The sequence below is a fragment of the Mastomys coucha genome, unplaced genomic scaffold, assembly GCF_008632895.1.
Source record: "Mastomys coucha isolate ucsf_1 unplaced genomic scaffold, UCSF_Mcou_1 pScaffold22, whole genome shotgun sequence".
Taxonomy (NCBI): domain Eukaryota; kingdom Metazoa; phylum Chordata; class Mammalia; order Rodentia; family Muridae; genus Mastomys; species Mastomys coucha.
In genome coordinates, this window is record NW_022196905.1 from 115,865,529 (window position 1) to 115,871,323 (window position 5,795).

At 41.5% G+C, this 5,795-nt stretch overlaps 1 long non-coding RNA gene across 1 annotated transcript in view; it reads left to right on the top strand.

Moving 5' to 3' along the window:
• LOC116068362 overlaps positions 1-5,266 on the top strand; it is an 8,920-nt gene extending 3,654 nt beyond the window's left edge. The window contains exons 2-3 of the long non-coding RNA XR_004109556.1: positions 1,494-1,655; positions 5,066-5,266. This is a non-coding gene — a long non-coding RNA (uncharacterized LOC116068362). The remainder of the gene's footprint in view (positions 1-1,493; positions 1,656-5,065) is intronic.
• Positions 5,267-5,795: the final 529 nt, after the last annotated feature.

Below are 5,795 nucleotides of genomic sequence, written 5' to 3' on the forward strand. Positions count from 1 at the left end.
GAGAGAGAGAGAGAGAATATATAAAGAATCTAAAGAATATAGACTGGGCCTGACTAGAGAGATGGCTCAGCTCAGCAGTTAAGAGCACTGGCTGCTCTTTCAGAGAGCTCAGGTTCAATTCCCAGCACCCTGTTCCAAGGGATCCCACATCCTCACACAGACATGCATGCAGGCAAAACACCAATGCACATGAAATACAAATAAATTGTTTTTTTTTTTAAAAAAAGAACATAAATAATAAAGACAGGCATAGTGGCAGACCCCTTTAATCTCAGCACTCTGGAGGCAGAGGCAGGTGGATCTCTTGAGTTCGAGGCCAGCCTGGTCTACAGAGTGAATTCCAGGACAACCTGGTCTAGAGAGTGAGTTCCAGGACAGCTAGGGCTGCATAGTGAGACCCTGTCATGACAAATCAAAACAGAAAAAGAGCATTAGTAAAATTAAGTAAAAAACAGTAGTAAAGTATATATATATTTTTTTTATGATGAGGTTTTAGGTACTACCTACCTTTGTTTGGCATGTCCAGTTTAGTTTGAGGAAATGGCTATACTTATCAACCAGCTGACAGAATGTCTCAGAAGTTGGTTCTCTTGAGTCAGGTGCTGGCTCCCCATAGCAGCCGCCAGCCCTCTCCTCCCACAGTTGGTCCTGAGGATAGAGTCAGGTGCTAGCCTGGAGGTCAGACCACGCTAGCATATTTCACACAACACTGTGCAAAGTGTTATGGCAAAAAATAAACTACTATAACATAGACGCTATACAAAAAACAGTGTGGGGTGTTCTTCTCGGAAAAGCTAATCAGGAAAGTGTTCCTTTTAGTGTTTAACTGTACATTTAGTTTAAACACATTAGGCAATAAAGGTGCATTTTATAGAGGAAACCAAGAGTGTTTCTCACCAGGTTTTAAAGGCAGTAAGTGACTTCTATGCGTTATTGATTTTCTTTATGACCGGATACTGTTGGAAGTTACTTTCGAGCACTCTTATTTTCTCATTTCACACAACACTGTATAATATGTTATAGCAGAAAGAAAACTACTTTAACATAGATGCTACACAAAACACATTGGAAACTGAATGTGCATATATATATATATATATATATATATATATATATATATATATACACACACACATACACACACACGTGTGTGTGTGTGTATGTGTGTATGTGTGTGTGTGTGTATGTAACTGTCCTTCAGCCAGGAGCTGGTTCTCAGACCTTGCCTTGCCACAAATAGCCATGCCTCTCTCCAAGTTCTGCTAATAGCCATGCCTCTCTCCAAATCCCTGGTATGCTGGAACTCCTGCCTCCAGAGACAGAAGATGAAGATGCTGATTGGGCTGCGGGATGCTGACGGACTGGGGGAGGGGTTTCTGCCTGCCTGCTTGTAGCAGAATCAGTTGAATACAGATGGAGGACTGAAAGCACCCCATGGCTTGGTCCCATTTTTTAACTCTCTCTCGCCGTTTGGTTCCCCTTTATTTCTTTAGGATCCTACTTCTCTTCCAGAAAATCTCTTCATGTTTAACCACAGGAAACAACAAAATGGCACCTGAATGTGAACCTGGGAACAAGAAGATAACTAGAGAACAGTACTGCCTTGATGGAGCTCCTTGGAAAACAGAAGAAAAAAAAAGATGCTATCTGGCAAGGTAAGCAACTTATGAGGTGTCAAAGGATATGGGCTAAGCTGAGACAGCAATGGCCCGGTGCTGGTCGCACTTAGGCCTAAGCTGAGACAGCAGTGGCCCGGTGCTGGTCGCACTTAGGCCTAAGCCGAGACAGCAATGGCCCGGTGCTGGTCGCACTTAGGCCTAAGCCGAGACAGCAATGGCCCGGTGCTGGTCGCACTTAGGCCTAAGCTGAGACAGCAATGGCCCGTGCTGGTCGCACTTAGGCCTAAGCTGAGACAGCAATGGCCCGGTGCTGGTCGCACTTAGGCCTAAGCTGAGACAGCAATGGCCCGGTGCTGGTCGCACTTAGGGTTTGGCAGTGACTATCAGAATTGGAAACTTTGTTAGGCAGTCGCCCATAGTCAAAGAGCTATATTTAGGTGGGCAGGGTAGGACAAAATTAAAATTAAAAACAAAAATACATAAAAATAGTAAAGTACAAAAACAAAACAAAATGTATGTATAGAGAGCTATCCCAGAGACAGAGAAATCCCAGCTATCCCAAGAGACATCTTGCTTTCTCCATGGCTTATTCAGGAGAAATTCCTAGTGTTAACTATGTGTTATGTGTCGCTTTGTGTCTGTCTTTGTCTTGTGATATGAATGATTGTGGTCCTGTGCTTTGTGTTATAACACAACGGAGGCTAATTGCCCCGCTGAGAAACTACACGTGGTCTGGACTACGGCATGGTGGCAAGGGGCCGACATGGTGGCGACAGCCCTGCGGGGAAGAGGCCGTTCCAGGGTTAAAAGTGTGGCTGACGGTGTGGCCTGTTCTCTGCTCGCCCCCCAGCGTCAGCACCATAAGTTGCCAGAGCAAGGTGTCTGCCATGGCCCCAGGCCGATAATGTCAGCTGCCAGGTGGACAGGCGCTGCTACGGAGCCAGGCTGGTGTGCACCCTCGTGGCACTCCAGGTCATGTTGGGCTCTCAGCCGAGAGACCTACAGTGGTCTCTCCGCTCGGGCCATGATCTCATGCTTGTGGTTCGGGCACCTCACCCGTGGTTCTGCATAGTGTGTGTGTGTGTGAGTGTGTGTGTGTGTGTGTGTGTGTGTGTGTGTGAAGCCCGCAGCCATGAGACCAAAACGTCCTGGCCAAGCCTACACTGTGGGCTACTCAGAAACAGCCAAAGAACACCTGGGCGAGTGCTGATGCAGACACAAAAACAGCGCGTCCAGGGTTTTGTGCTGCTACGTGGTGTCCCAAGAAGTGCTGGTGGAGGGGGCCCGTGGCTGCTGCCATTTCAGGTGCTGCTGAAGGACTGAAGAGGCAGTCCACGGAGCGGTGGGTGTCAGGACTGGAGTGGCGGCCCAGTGTCCTGCGTGCCTGACACTTGCCTGACACTCTCTGCTCCCACCATAGTCTCAGTCTCTCTCTACAGTGCTGTGCTAGAGTTTCCCAAGTGTTTAGCGCCATCTAGTAGCCACAGAGTAAGTTGCAGGCTGATACTGATTTTCACAACTGCTTAACGTGTATTTAATTACAAGCCAATTACCAGGCATAGACATAATGTTCTTGATGGCATAATATTACAAAATAAATTTAGAAGTACAGTTAAAATTGACAGAGTTCCATTGGCTACAGTTTATTAATTATCGTAGATCTAAAATAGCTTTGATTTTAAAATTTATAAAAGGTCAATGAGGCCATAAGCCATATAAAATTCATTATAGCATTACAATCTGGCCTGATTACTTCATATAAAGCTATGGTAATTTTAAAGATTTTGCTTAAAATTTTGCTTTTATAATTTTTTATGTCTCTACTTCAGGACAAGAGGCTAAGACTTTGAATTTTTCAGTGTATGTTGATCTAATCTCTCTAATTGGGAATCTCAATACCTTTACGCTCATACCATGAGCTTTACAAATGAGTATTAGTTGCTCTAAAAAAGGTTTCAGAGGCAACATCTTTTTCAATATTTAAGCCTGTTATGCCAAAAAGGTTGTATTAAGTAAGAAAAGGTGAGTTAACGTATTTCAAATTACTTTTGACTAAGGCCTTACATTAAACTCACCACAAAACTTAGGCCTTGAGAGGCTCAGAGCTTTTCACAGAAGGTAACGAAAGCTCCTGGAAACAATTGCTCTCTATTGTAATCAAATGTTTGGGCTTTAAATATGCCCACACAATTCTTTGACAAAAAGAAAACTAATATAAATTCATCTTTTCTCATATTCCAAGTAAAGTTTAATATTTTACTATAAAGTTGTGGTGATATAATAAAATCATAAATATATTTTTAAAAACATCTCTTTAAAACCTAATAAGATGTCTATTTCTTGCTTCAAACAGCAATTAAATTGATTATATTATAAACGATTAATTGATATTTGGCCTATTATATAGTAAAAATTTTTAGACAAAATTGATATTTATCCAAAGTAGACAAATTACTAAAATTTGTTAGTATATGTGCTTTCATATTTCCTGTGAATTTATATATATCACATAATAGTATATACTTCTATAGCCCTTTTATGAGAGAAAATTATATATAAGTCACATGTTTAATCTTATGATTTTTTCCTCCCTACTTCAGCACAAATAATTAAACTGTTTGCTGTAGTCACTATTTATCAAGTACTAAAATTAAGCCTTAATTTATATATTGATATATGGGTACATACATGTATCAGAGCTTTCAATTGCTTATGATAATTTGACATTTTAAATATGTAATTCTGATTTAAAAATTAAAAGTAAAATATACACATGTGACTATTAATTCCTTCTCAGGCTTTCAAGTTACTATTGCCTTAATGTAAAAAACAACAAAATATTAATTAGTTATTGCCTACATTATATTTCTATATTTAATGTTCCTAATTAAATTAAAACAGATTATGAAACTGGCTATTACAGTCAAACATTTAAGATATTTTGTCAACAATTTAATGTTACCCATATTACTAAGATGTCACACATAACTCGTCTACTTCAGTTGTGTCTGGGACAGGCCTAAAAACCTGATCACTGACCTGAGGCATATACTTCAAAAGGAGTCTGTCTCCTGAGGTAGCCCAGTCGCTGACATCTAACTCAGAGGTGTTCCAGATTGATCTCTGCTATAATCTGTGGAGAGATCTGCATGCTTTCTTTATTCAGGCATAAAGGTGCCCTAAGAAATATTTCGTTATAGCTAACACTGAGATTGGACATTATTTCCTGGCCTTCACAGTGTTTCAATAATCCTAATAGATTTCCTAGCTGTAATTAGGTGGGAATTTTTACTAAGAAGATGTCTTACCAGACAGGGTGTCTCACGAGTTAGAAATAGCAGTTGGGTACTTTCTATCAGAGCAGTCCCACACAAAGAAAACCTGTTTTACTGCCAGTGAGAAGTTAGAAGTTTTAGGGCTCCCATCACTAATTATCTGTGTTACAGCCAAAGAATGCTAGTATACGACCTTCAGCTGCTTGCCTCAGACAGACCCTGAGAGTTTACCTCAGGGACAGTTTACCTCGGGGCTGCCAGAACAACCTAGCCCAAGAAGAAGGACACCACTGCTCCTCCGCCTTGCACTTGGCTGCTTGTTCTCACTGACCTTGATGTAACTGCCTACGTGACTTCTGTAGTTTGCCCTGTTCTCTGTATACCATATAAGCCTGATTTCTACTTTGTACAAATTACATTCAGAATCTGCACTCCCTCGTGCTGTGTCTGTTTGTCATTTCTTCGCCAACACCTTGTCTACCTGACTAGGACCCTGTTCCCCCCACGGGTTGAGGGAGGCCCAGACTGACCGGCCCATGGCACTAAGATAATTTATAATTCTCAGAGAAAATAAATTACTCAATGTGCACTTCGAACTTTGAGAATTTGACTTGTTAATAATAAGAGGAGAGGGAATCATGCCCTCCACTCCAAAGTTACCTACAAAGGCATATCTCACTTTTTTGCTTGTTTTAAAAATCTTTTTTGCAGTCTGATGCCAAAGGCCAGCCTGCTGCGGATCACCATTGGCATCCACACATTTCCAGTTCCATGGTAAAACGGAGAGATCCACTTACTAACACATGATGTGGTCCTGACCCCATTTTAATCTAGGGAAGAGGCTCTGTTTGTGTTGGAACACAATGGCCGCCTGAAACATTGGTTGGTCAAGTGGATACCG